The sequence below is a fragment of the Schistocerca serialis genome, chromosome 10 (genome assembly GCF_023864345.2).
Source record: "Schistocerca serialis cubense isolate TAMUIC-IGC-003099 chromosome 10, iqSchSeri2.2, whole genome shotgun sequence".
In the NCBI taxonomy this organism is placed as follows: Eukaryota; Metazoa; Arthropoda; class Insecta; order Orthoptera; family Acrididae; genus Schistocerca; species Schistocerca serialis.
The window spans coordinates 232,684,252-232,698,584 of record NC_064647.1 but is presented as its reverse complement, the minus strand read 5'-3'; the positions used below and the strand labels follow the sequence as shown (position 1 = coordinate 232,698,584).

The following is a 14,333-nucleotide window of genomic DNA, read 5'->3' as shown; positions in this document are numbered from 1 at the left end:
CCCGAAATTACCTCTACATCTGCAGATTTTGAACCGTTAAGAATGACATGTTGTGTTCTTTCTTCTAGGAAATCCTGAATCCAATCACAAACCTGGTCCGATATTCCGTAAGCTCGTATTTTTTTCACTAAACGTAAGTGTGGAACCGTATCAAATGCCTTCCTGAAGTCCAGGAATACGGCATCAATCTGCTCGCCAGTGTCTACGGCACTGTGAATTTCTTGGGCAAATAGGGCGAGCTGAGTTTCACATGATCTCTGTTTGCGGAATCCATGTTGGTTATGATGAAGGAGATTTGTATTATCTAAGAACGTCATAATACGAGAACACAAAACATGTTCCATTATTCTACAACAGATTGACGTAAGCGAAATAGGCCTATAATTATTCGCATCTGATTTATGACCCTTCTTGAAAATGGGAACGACCTGCGCTTTCTTCCAGTCGCTAGGTACTTTACGTTCTTCCAGCGATCTACGATAAATTGCTGATAGAAAGGGGGCAAGTTCTTTAGCATAATCACTGTAGAATCTTAAGGGTATCTCGTCTGGTCCGGATGCTTTTCCGCTACTAAGTGATAGCAGTTGTTTTTCAATTCCGATATCGTTTATTTCAATATTTTCCATTTTGGCGTCCGTGCGACGGCTGAAGTCAGGGACCGTGTTACGATTTTCCGCAGTGAAACAGTTTCGGAACACTGAATTCAGTATTTCTGCCTTTCTTCGGTCGTCCTCTGTTTCGGTTCCATCGTGGTCAACGAGTGACTGAATAGGGGATTTAGATCCGCTTACCGATTTTACATATGACCAAAACTTTTTAGGGTTCTTGTTTAGATTGTTTGCCAATGTTTTATGTTCGAATTCGTTGAATGCTTCTCTCATTGCTCTCTTTACGCTCTTTTTCGCTTCGTTCAGCTTTTCCTTATCAGCTATGATTCGACTACTCTTAAACCTATGATGAAGCTTTCTTTGTTTCCGTAGTACCTTTCGTACATGATTGTTATACCACGGTGGATCTTTCCCCTCGCTTTGGACCTTAGTCGGTACGAACTTATCTAAGGCGTACTGGACGATGTTTCTGAATTTTTTCCATTTTTGTTCCACATCCTCTTCCTCAGAAATGAACGTTTGATGGTGGTCACTCAGATATTCTGCGATTTGTGCCCTATCACTCTTGTTAAGCAAATATATTTTCCTTCCTTTCTTGGCATTTCTTATTACACTTGTAGTCATTGATGCAACCACTGACTTATGATCACTGATACCCTCTTCTACATTCACGGAGTCGAAAAGTTCCGGTCTATTTGTTGCTATGAGGTCTAAAACGTTAGCTTCACGAGTTGGTTCTCTAACTATCTGCTCGAAGTAATTCTCGGACAAGGCAGTCAGGATAATGTCACAAGAGTCTCTGTCCCTGGCTCCAGTTCTGATTGTGTGAGTATCCCATTCTATACCTGGTAGATTGAAGTCTCCCCCTATTACAATAGTATGATCACGAAACTTCTTCACGACGTTCTGCAGGTTCTCTCTGAGGCGCTCAACTACTACGGTTGCTGATGCAGGTGGTCTATAGAAGCATCCGACTATCATATCTGACCCACCTTTGATACTTAACCCAGATTATTTCACATTCGCATTCGCTAATAACTTCACTGGATATTATTGAATTCTTTACTGCTATAAGTACTCCTCCACCATTGGCGTTTATCCTATCCTTGCGGTATATATTCCATTCTGTGTCTAGGATTTCGTTACTGTTCACTTCCGGTTTTAACCAACTTTCCGTTCCTAATACTATATGCGCACTATTTCCTTCAATAAGAGATACTAATTCAGGAACCTTGCCCTGGATACTCCTGCAGTTTACCAATATTACGTTAACTTTTCCTGTTTTTGGTCTCTGAGGACGGACATTCTTTATCAACTGTGTCGTACACAGTGATGTTGACTGCTTTAGCTGAGATGTGGAACTGGGGAATGTGGTATCTGGTGTCACCGCCAGACACCACACTTGCTAGGTGGTAGCCTTTAAATCGGCCGCAGTCCGTTAGTTTACGTCGGACCCGTGTGTCGCCACTATCAATGATTGCAGACCGAGCGCCGCCACACGGCAGGTCTAGTCTAGAGACACTCCCTAGCAATCGACCAGTTGTACAGCCGACTTTGCTAGCGATGGTTCACTGTCGACATACGTTCTAATTTGCAGAGACAACAGTTTAGCATAGCCTTCAGCTACGTTATTTGCTACGACCTAGCAAGGCGCCATATTCATTTACTACAAGTACTATGTGAACAGAAAATATTGTGACTCATGTACTATCAAGAGCGACGTTCATCATTAATGGATTAAAGTTAAGTATGAAAGTAATTACGTCCGTTTTTTTAATTCTAATTGCTTGTCATTTTTCAGATGTCACGTCAGTATAGTCCTTCCCTCCTCACGCCAGCCTGCGTGAGCTAAAACGCGTGCATTTGAGCCTCTTCTCGTAACACGGTGTTGGCTCTTCGGCCAACACAACAGGCACAACTATCACAGGCTCGAAACTATCCCGACGCGAGCCTGAGTGCGCTGCAGTGCTGTGCTCACAGGGAGTAGGTATGTCCTGCCTCCCAGTGGCTGTTATGGACCGCAACGGAAGATCGCCAATGTTCCCGGTATCCGTTCGCGTTGCCGACTTTAGTGTTGCACTGAGATCTCTAGAGGATGCGACGTACTGTACGATGTTCGCCGGAACGCGATTGCAGCCCAAGCCAGCTGACACTGGCTCGGAAGCACCGCACGAGAAGCAGTGGTAAATGCAGACTGCGCGCTCTCCGGCGGCTGCTCGGCGACACGCGGTCGTCCTCCCTCAGCTGCTGGCCGGCCCTCTGCCCTTGAGTCACGCCGTCCGCAGTCACGGCAGGCGCGCCGCGTCCCCGCGCACTACGCATTGTCTGCCGGCCCTGGAGGAAGCGGCTGCAAGTCTGCTGGAACGCCGCCTGTCAACAGGTGCCTCGAGCCGCGACCGGACTCCACTTGGAGGCGTGCCCGGCGCTGCCCGGCTCTGCACGCGGCTACCGAGAGCCAAGGCCACCGTCAGCAGTGGCGGAATGCTCGGTGCACTGTGCGTTGCAGACGGTGGTGGGAGCCCGGTAGAGGGCCGAAACTAGCCGCACCCCCGATCCAGTCGCTGCCGCGGCCGGTAAAAGTCTGTCCACTTGCAGTTGCCCTATACGGTCGCGGGGCTTGTGGTTTTTGACACTGTCGAGTCCTGTACCGTGGGAAGCAAGGGAGAGGATGTTGGTTGCTGGGCGGTATCCTGTTACTACAACACAACTCCACACATTTATTAACAAGGTTCTTTACTAACCAGAACAAAAGCTAATTACCTTTAAGCTAGTCCACGTGTTGTGGTACAAGCTCTTCAAACAATAGTCCACGTTAGCCTCACTGCTGGTGAAGTACAAGTCCCGCTATAAACACTACGTTGCTCGCAATGTACTGACGGACGCCAACTAGAACAGTGACTGAGCTGGTAACCGAAACTGCGATTGGGCTGGCAGACTGTGACTCACGAGGGCGTCCGGTCCGCGGCGGCTATCTAAATACTGGTGGTCGGGAGGGCGTTGGCAGCGCGTTGCTTGCGAGTCTGTCTTCAGCCTCTCTCCCGATAGGCTTCAGCACCTGTTATCTATCTTCTTAGCCCGCCCAGTTAGCCGTGTAATCTAATGCACTACTTTCCGGGCAGGAAGGCCTACCGGTCCCCGGCACGAATCCGCCCGGCGGATCAGTGTCGAGGTCTGGTGTGCCGGCCAGTCTGTGGATGGTTTTTAAGGCGGTTTTCCATCTCCCTCATTGAATGTGGGCTGGTTCCCCTTATAGTGCAACTGAGGCGGATGTCGGCGATTGCTGCTCAAACACTGTCTCCACGTACGCGTTGAAACGTCCCCCTAGAAAAATTTATGCTGTGCTGGAAAACCTCTTACGTTATTTGATTTTCAAACAGCTGACAAAAACTGAGCGTACTCAGACATTTCTCTCTTTACTTATTCTCATCATCACTAAACTGACACACAATATTTTTGTAGGGGAACACAATCTGACTTCCAATAATCCCTACAAAAGAATGGCCCTGACTAACAATAACCTATACCTTTCATGAATCACTTACCTCACAAAAATCTTCGTTACTCGAACTGCTGCAATACAGCGAGCGCCAAAACTGCCACCTAAATAAAAGATTCTAAGTACTAAAGTCACTAACTACTAATAGGCATAGATAGCAAATGAAAGATTTTGATAAAGAACAAACAATGTATTTACCTTGATAGTGTTCAAAAGTCATAATATATATATCAGTTCATGACATCCAGTCCTACAAATTTACTGTCTGTGATGGACACACGTCCGCTCTCAAAATTCCGCCATCTCTCTCCCCACATCCACCACTGCTGGCGGCTCACCTCCAACTGCGCAACGCTACGCGCTGTTCACATCCAGCTGCCCAACACTACAATAGCGAATATTACAACAATGCTAACCAGCCACAGACTGCACACAGCACAGCCAGTGATTTTCATACAGAGCGCTACGTGGCGTTACCAATATAAAAACCTAAACAGCCTACTTACAGCATACGCTATAATTACTCTACCACACAAACATTTGGGGTTACACTCGTCTGGTGTGTGAAATTCCCCGGGCGGAGGAGGGGGGGAGGGAGTGTCCACGGGGGACCGAAGGCCGAACCGCACAATAAACCTGGGTTGGCTGTGGGGCGGCGGTGGGGTGAGTGGACTGCTGTAGCCTGTTGTGGGGTTGAGTACTACTGAGTGCTACAGCCGGGGCTGAGCCTCTCTGTCGTTTCTAGGCTCCCAGTTCCGCACAATACAATACAATATATCTTCTTGCAAGCTCTTCGCTGACCGGTGTGCTGGCGACAGCATATGCCAGCACAGCGGTATTTGGAGCTTGTTAGCCGTGGGCCCTAGTGGTCCTGCGCGTCACTCGAGCACCTGCTGACAGACCCGCAGTCAACCAGTAACTTGTTGCTACATTACACTCTGTGTGTGTGTGTTGCACTGCGTTACAGCTCAGCTGTTTTTTTTTTTTTTTTTTTTTAAAGTGAATAAATAAGGAAACAGCAAAGAAAGTAGACAGAGAAGAGAGAGAAATGAATAAACAGTACGAAAAACCTAATTTTCGAAACTGAAAAAAAATTTGCCATGTGGCACTCCACGACAGAAACGTACTCTGAGTAAACAGAGAAATTTAGTCCTCGGTACAGTATTGCAAAGAATCTCTTTCCAGAATTCGAGGAGAAACCAGAGTTTTGTACTAATTCCACCACCTCAGTATAGAAGTAACTGTCATCTCGAGACCTGGTTTAATATTATTCTCATTCTTATCAGTCGGTTTTTGAGTACAAATATACAATGCTTGTGGTAGCGAACGAGGCAGATGCATCGCGAGCACTATTATTCATGAATGTGTAAGCGCAAGCATGGGCTAAACAATCGAGTCTGTACTGCTCTCCCCTTTTAATTTCTTTCAGTATGCGTTTGTTTTTAATGTTTTCCGCGATTACGAGCATCGCTCTGTGTCAAGAAACAGGTGTCCACCTCTTCGTTACATGCAGCCAAGCAACTAGTGAAACTACGGTTTCGGCAATCGAAGATAACTGAAAAGTTTACTGTCGACCGCAGTTAGGTCCTCTGACAGGGTGTACTACAATGCTCGCGCCATTCGAGTAACTTTCATTTAATGTTTCCATTCTCCTACGCTTGGCGGCTTTTCTATTTTAATAGAAGAGAAAAGCATTGGTCCCATAACACTCCCCTGTGGCACGCCAGAGGTTACTTTAACGTCTGTAGACGTCTCTCCATTGAGAAGAACATGCTGTGTTCTGTTTGCTAAAAACTCTTCAGTCCAGCCACAGAGCTGGTCTGATATTCCGTAGACTCTCTCCACTGTTTCCTGATGCGAATCGAGCTGTTATTGAGAAGTGGTGCCACCAGATGCCTGGTTCGTAAAACCTCAGGCAGCTGTCGGCACCGCTCCTGACGTCACGACTGGCGGAACTGGTTACCCTGGCCTAGTAGGTTCCTAACACACTACTACATACACTACATTAGCTGATGACGTTCTTCTCCTGTCTGCATCCGAACCATACACTGTGACATGGACAAGGAAATGCGAAAAGCTTTGCCGTCAGCTGCTGACGTCGACGCATTTTTTTTTTAATTCACTTGCAAATAATTTTAACAAACCGACAGAATGGTTATGGGGACATTATCACTCATAGTCGCCAATTTATTTCTGAAAGTTTTCTTACAACTCATGACAGCTGCTTACAGCGTCATATTTTCACCTGGTGGGAGAAAGTGGAACTATTATTTTTTCAACTTTGCCCACGAGCGCACCAATTAATGAACATACCTACGATATTTCAGCTCCCTGCAATGTATACAGCCTGCACTACAGCATCAATTATAACGACCCGGTACTTTTCCTACCACATAAATTGCCCACAAGGCCACTACGTGGTAATTAATCTCGCGGCGGGAGGAGGTCGTAATGTTTTGCTTCAGTGCTGTAGTGCATAACACAAAATACTAGAGATCGGTGAAACACAGGCGTTGGCCGACATTGGCTGAACCTCCTGAATGCCGAGTCTGCAGTGATGGTTTGTCATCATTGTGTGTGAGCAGCAGGATAGTAACGTTAAACTATGACGTGTAGCATCAACGTAGTCTCTCTCTCTCTCTCTCTCACTCACACTTACACTCACACACACACACACACACACACACACACACACACACACACACACACACACAAAATAACCACTTCTATCCAAGTCTGAAACTTGTAGCGAGGCCGTTGTGCTTATAGCATATACACAACCTGACAAAAAACGGAGAGTTCATTCTCGCAGTTTAGCTTCGTAGACGTACACACCACTAGCGGATATGTAAATAATTACACTATCAGTTCTCAGTGCCAGATAGAAACGTCATCAGACTGCCTTGCTGTTGTTCCTGTTTAGCGTTGTTACCGGACCTGGTACGGTATATGAAGTGCGCGGACAGCGGCAGATGTTGAGCGATCATTGTGAAAGGCACGGAGATGCCGCGTAAACGTGTGAGACAGCGCTATCAGCACCTGACACACAGTGACAGGCACCCCATTGTGGTCTCCATTTGGACGCCTAGTCGACTCGCACAGTGTCCAGATTTGTGGGGCATTCGGGTGTGACAGTGGTCCGACGTTGGACTGTATGGATTGGGGCGGACACGTCTGACCACCACAGGGGAGGGTCGTCGTATTGGGCATCGAGAAGACCGCAGAGTCTTCATATCAGCGCCTGCCATTCGAGAACAATGAATGAACCTCCTGCAAACATTCTGTGTCGTCCGTCATCAAAGTCCGGTCCGTAGGCTGCCGTTAATGCGACACTAACACGTGCTTTCGCAGTAGTGGTCCTACCGCGAAGCACGAGCTGATATTGAGTGGTGCGGCATTCTGTTTGTCGACGAATCACAGTTCTGGACTACCCCAGTCGCCAAGAGTCGACGAGTATGGTAGCGACCTGAGGATGGGTCCCATTCTTCCAATGTTTTGGAGAGGCACAGAGGTGGTACTCTTGGTGTCAGGCTGTGGGGAGGCATCGTTTATGACCTCGGGTCACGGCTGGTAGTGATCGTGGGAACTTCTACGGCGCAGCAGAACTTCAAGGACGTCCTGTGTCCTCATGTGTTACCTCTCACATGTGCCAGTTTTCGAGATGACAATGCTCGTCTCTCTATGGTGCTTGCGTGTATGAACTGTGTGCGTGTGGGACCAGCTCGGGTGTCAACTCTGTCAGAGTGCCAGTTTCCAGAATATCCTGGACCAGTCACAACAGTTGAGGGTCAGCTGACTCCAAGAGTGGAACCGCATCAGTGCAGCATCCAGACCAGACGGGTTGTTGAGGAGTGGGTCAGTACAGCCAAGTGCTTTGTATTAATTATTTCTACAAGGAATGCCGTGGCCTTGTCAGACTGACAGTCCGCATACGACTTGAACTCTGCACTGTATCTATATACAGTGAAGAGCCAAAGAAACTGGTACACCTGACTAATATCTTGTAGGGTCCCCGCGAGCACGCAGCAGTGCCGCAACACAACATGGTATGGACTCGGCTAATTCCCGGAGGGAATCGACACCATGAATCCTGCAGGGCTGTCCATAAATCCAGGGAGTGAGGATCTCTTCGGAACAGCACGTTGCAAGGCATCCCAGATATGCTCAATAATGTTCACGTCTGGGGAGTTTGGTGGCCAGCGGAAGTGTTTAAACTCAGAAGGGTGTTGCTGGAGCCACTCTGTAGCAACTCTGTCGCACTGTCCTGCTGGAATTGCCCAAGTCCGTGGGAATGCGCAATGAACATGAATGGATACAGGTTATCAGACAGGATACCTATGTTCTTGTCGCCTGTCAGTCGTATCTAGACGTTTCAGGGATCCCATATCACTCCAACTGCACACACCTCACACCATTGCAGAGCGTCCACCAGCTCGAACAGTCCGCAGCTGACACACAGCGTGCATGGATTCATGAGGTTGTCGCCATACCCGTACACGTCCATCCACTCGATACAATTTGAAACGAGACACGTTCGATCAGGCAACATGTTTCCAGTTATCAACAGTCCAATGTCGGTGTTGACGCCTCCAGGCGAGGAGTAAAGCTTTGTGTCGTGCAATCATCAAGTGTACAGGAGTGCGCCTTCAAATCTGAAAGCCCATATCTACACTCCTGGAAATGGAAAAAAGAACACATTGACACCGGTGTGTCAGACCCACCATACTTGCTCCGGACACTGCGAGAGGGCTGTACAAGCAATGATCACACGCACGGCACAGCGGACACACCAGGAACCGCGGTGTTGGCCGTCGAATGGCGCTAGCTGCGCAGCATTTGTGCACCGCCGCCGTCAGTGTCAGCCAGTTTGCCGTGGCATACGGAGCTCCATCGCAGTCTTTAACACTGGTAGCATGCCGCGACAGCGTGGACGTGAACTGTATGTGCAGTTGACGGACTTTGAGCGAGGGCGTATAGTGGGCATGCGGGAGGCCGGGTGGACGTACCGCCGAATTGCTCAACACGTGGGGCGTGAGGTCTCCACAGTACATCGATGTTGTCGCCAGTGGTCGGCGGAAGGTGCACGTGCCCGTCGACCTGGGACCGGACCGCAGCGACGCACGGATGCACGCCAAGACCGTAGGATCCTACGCAGTGCCGTAGGGGACCGCACCGCCACTTCCCAGCAAATTAGGGACACTGTTGCTCCTGGGGTATCGGCGAGGACCATTCGCAACCGTCTCCATGAATCTGGGCTACGGTCCCGCACACCGTTAGGCCGTCTTCCGCTCACGCCCCAACATCGTGCAGCCCGCCTCCAGTGGTGTCGCGACAGGCGTGAATGGAGGGACGAATGGAGACGTGTCGTCTTCAGCGATGAGAGTCGCTTCTGCCTTGGTGCCAATGATGGTCGTATGCGTGTTTGGCGCCGTGCAGGTGAGCGCCACAATCAGGACTGCATACGACCGAGGCACACAGGGCCAACACCCGGCATCATGGTGTGGGGAGCGATCTCCTACACTGGCCGTACACCACTGGTGATCGTCGAGGGGACACTGAATAGTGCACGGTACATCCAAACCGTCATCGAACCCATCGTTCTACCATTCCTAGACCGGCAAGGGAACTTGCTGTTCCAACAGGACAATGCACGTCCGCATGTATCCCGTGCCACCCAACGTGCTCTAGATGGAGTACGTCAACTACCCTGGCCAGCAAGATCTCCGGATCTGTCCCCCATTGAGCATGTTTGGGACTGGATGAAGCGTCGTCTCACGCGGTCTGCACGTCCAGCACGAACGCTGGTCCAACTGAGGCGCCAGGTGGAAATGGCATGGCAAGCCGTTCCACAGGACTACATCCAGCATCTCTACGATCGTCTCCATGGGAGAATAGCAGCCTGCATTGCTGCGAAAGGTGGATATACACTGTACTAGTGCCGACATTGTGCATGCTCTGTTGCCTGTGTCTATGTGCCTGTGGTTCTGTCAGTGTGATCATGTGATGTGTCTGACCCCAGGAATGTGTCAATAAAGTTTCCCCTTCCTGGGACAATGAATTCACGGTGTTCTTATTTCAATTTCCAGGAGTGTATTATATTTCGTTGAATGGTTCGCACGTTGACACTTGTTGATGGTCTAACATTGAAATCTGCAGCAGTTTGCAGAAGGGTTGCACTTCAGTCACGTTGATTCTCTTCAGTCGGTGTTGGTCCCGTTCGTGGAGTATGTCTTTCCTGCCGCAGCGATGTCGTAGATTTGATGTTTTACCGGATTCCTCATATTCGCTATACAGTCGTGAAATAGTCGTACGGGAATATCGCCACTTCATCGGTACCTCGGTAATGCTGTGTCCCATCGCTCGTGCTGCGACTATAGCACCATGTTCAAAATCCCTTAAATCTTGATAACCTGCCATTGTAGCAGGAGTAACCGATCTAGCAACTGTGCCAGACACTTGTCTTACATATCTCGGTATTTGAATACGCATTCCTATACCAGTTTCTCCGGCACTTCAGTGTATCAATTATTTCTGCAACGAATGCGGCATTCTCGTCAGAGTGATAGACCGCATACGACCTACACTCTGTTCTCTACCTATATGAAAGAGAACGTTCTCTCCAACTGCAGGACGAGAAAAAAGTACTATGAACGACGGAGAGAAAAGCTGTTCTCTTATAATTGCCTCATACATCACCGACGTGAAGTGGCCTGCAATTGCCGTGTACGGCGGCTGCGTGGAGTCTGGTTGAGTAACAAGAGTGCGTCCGTCCCACTGGCCGATTTCGAAACCGCCTGCTCATAGTGTCTGCGCCAACACGGGCGATATACCTGCGTTAGCGCGGGCTGCACCCGGAACAATAGACGCTGCCGCTCAGAACACTGAGCACGTGTACAGTGGACGTGCCGCCGCTCACGTTCCGTTCTCGAACAACTCTTAGCATCCCGTGGCACAGGTTGTAAAACATTCTAACAATTATTTTCTTGTAAGATTTTGACTTAGGAGGAGAAAAGTTCGTTGAGACTGATCCCCTTTCATCACTACTGGTGCTCATTCCGACGTTTGGATGGGGGCATTTCCCCAAATCCTCTTCATCTGTCCATAGCTGTCTCACTTTACACAAAACATAACGCGCTCCACACAGTTCGTTCACGATTCATCTCTTGCTGTCTCTTTCCCCTCGGTTACTGTGACTAGACTGTCCTCATGTCTCGGTACGCGTGGTTCATCGGCATAAATGGAACATTTCTTATCGTCTACCATTCACTCCGTACTGACTTGCAAAGTGTAGACGTACACTTAAGTGCCAAAGAAACTGGTATAGGCATGCGTGTTAAAAATGGTTCAAATGGCTCTGAGCACTATGGGACTCAACTGCTGTGGTCATTAGTCCCCTAGAACTTAGAACCACTTAAACCTAACTAACCTAAGGACATCACACACATCCATGCCCGAGGCAGGATTCGAACCTGCGACCGTAGCAGTCGCACGGTTCCGGACTGCGCGCCTAGAACCGCGAGACCACCGCGGCTGGCGCGTATTAAAATACCAAGATATGTGAACAGGCGTAGCGGTCGCCAAAGCCTTTGTAAGACAACAAGTTTCTGGCGCAGTTGTTAGATCGGTTACTGCTACTGCATTGGCAGGTTATCGAGATTTAACTGAGTTTGAACGTCGCGTTATAGTCGGCGCACAAGCGATAGGGCACAGCATCTCCGAGGTAGCGATGAAGTAGGAATTTTCCCTTAACGACCATTTCACGAGTGTACCGTGAATATCAGGAATCGGGTAAAACATCAAATCTCCGACATCACTGCAGCCGGAAAAAGATCCTATAAGAACGTTACCAAAGACGACTGAAGACAATCGTTCAACGTGACAGAAGTGCAACCCTTCCGCAAATTGCTGCAGGTTTCAGTGCGAGGTCATCAACAAGTGTCAGCGTGAGAACCATTCAACGACACATCACTCATATGGGCTGTCGTAGTCGAAGGCTCACTCTTTTGCCTTTGATGACTGCACCACGCCTCGCCTGGGCCCGTCAACACTGATGATGGACTGTTGATGACTGGAAACATGTTGCCTGGGCGGACGAATTTCCTTTCGAATTGTATTGAGCGGATTCGACGTGTACGGGTATGGAGATAACCTCATGAATCCATAGACCCTGCATGTCAGCAGCGGACTGTTCGAGCTGGTAGAGCGTCTGTAAAGGTGTATGGTTCGAGTGATATTGACCTCTGATACGTCTAGATGCGACTCTGGCAGATGACATGTACGTAGGCATCCTGTCTGATCACCTGCATCCATTCATGTCCATTGTGGTTTCCCACAGACTTGGGCAATTCCAACAGGACAGTGCGACATAGTTGCTACGGAGTGGCTCCAGCAACTCTGTTCTGAGTTTAAACACTTGCGCTGGCCACCAAACTCCCCAAACGTGAACATTATTGAGCATAGCTGGGATGCATTTGAACGTGCTGTTCAGAAGAGACCCTCACCCCCTGGTACTCTTACGGATTTATGGAGAGCCCTGCAGGATTCATGGTGTCAGTTCTCTCCAGTACAACTACAGACATTAGTCGAGTACATGCCACGTCGTGTTGCGGCACTTCTGCGTGCTTGCCGAGGCCCTACATGATATTAGGCACGTGTACCAGTTTCTTTGCCTTTTCAATGTACAGCAGTTGTAATTTCCGTTCTGAGAAGCCGTAGGCGACATGTAAAACTGATGCCTGACTTTTCGTCTCAGACTGCAAGAGACATCTTCGGTGGTGACACGACGTGCGTCAGGGGTCGAGGGACTTCCGAATGTATAGAGAACACCAGCATTTGTAGAGTGATATAAAGCACTCCGTCTTCAGTCCACGAGTGGCCTACCGGGACCATTCGACCGCCGTGTCATCCTCAGAGGAGGATGTGGATAGGAGGGGCGTGGGGTCAGCACACCGGTCGTTATGATGGTATTCTTGACCGAACCCGCTACTATCCGGTCGAGTAGCTGCTCAATTGGCATCACGAGGCTGAGTACACCCCGAAAAATGGCAACAGCGCATGGCGGCCTGGATGGTCACCCATCCAAGTGCCGACCACGCCCGACAGCGCTTAACTTCGGTGATCTCACGGAAACCGGTGTATCCACTGCGGCAAGGCCGTTGCCTGTTTGTAGAGTGATACCGGAAACTTCGATTTCCTCTGGCTGGCGCCATCGTTCTCTGTTAAAAGTAACCGATCGTATTGCTGTTGGCACAAAGACAAAATCCAAGCGTAACCGAGGTAACACCTCCTTCCTTTCTGTTACAATTATTACGGTATTTCTGGATCTCTGTACCTTCTCTATACATGTGCTCATGATAATGAGTTGCATCCGATATGTTAGTCTCACGGAATTTTACACGGTCCAGTCACATTAATGTGATGACAGCTTCTGGTCGACGTCAACGTGCAATAACCACTCACAGGTGACTGCACGAGCAATGGATGGTACGTAACGCGTACCAGGAGCCCGCGGAAAACAATGCAGTAGTTCTCGTAATGTGGAAACGGAGCGATTCACCTGACGTCCAAACGGGCGCGGTCATTGGCTTTCGGGCCAAGGGTGGAAGCATATCCGAAACCGTTAATTTTTTTAAACTGTGTGTGCCGCCTTGGCTTAAGCATACCGTACATGACAAAATGGCGCTATCCAAAACCAACGCCGCAGCAACTGAGAGCCATATATTACAGGGTGAACAACAGCTGCGGAGATGTGTACGGGCGAAAAGACGTGCAACTCTTGACCAACTGTCCCCTCTAGAGATGAGTAGTTCGCGAACGAACGGGTGCAAAGGAACGGTTCACCAAGATGAACGAAAGGACCGAGGAACGAATTCCAAGGAACGATCGGTTCATAGTTCACTTCGGTCGCGGCGGTCTACTAATAGTTTCCGGGAACGAGGAACGATCGGTTCATAGTTCACTAGTTCACTTCGGTCGCGGCGGTGACTTCGGTTGTTCTCGTTCCAGCCTCGGTCGGGTGCTCGTCTCAGTCTCGGTCTCCCTCGGCCGCACTCGTCGTTCTTCGTATGACCACCCGTCTCAGTTCCACTGCCGACTGCTCCTAGTTAGTTCAGTATCCAGTTGTTCATTTCGTTCACTGCGCTCGCCCATTTTACCCGTGTTCCAAACTGTTCTTGCACTTGGGTCTGACTATTCAGCGTCCACGAGAGGCAATGAAAACGTATTTTATA

At 49.1% G+C, this 14,333-nt stretch overlaps 1 pseudogene; it reads right to left on the bottom strand.

The window, feature by feature from the left end:
• Window positions 1-13,146: 13,146 nt before the first annotated feature.
• Window positions 13,147-13,264, bottom strand: LOC126425368 (5S ribosomal RNA; annotated as a pseudogene).
• Between the last annotated feature and the right edge of the window lie 1,069 nt (window positions 13,265-14,333).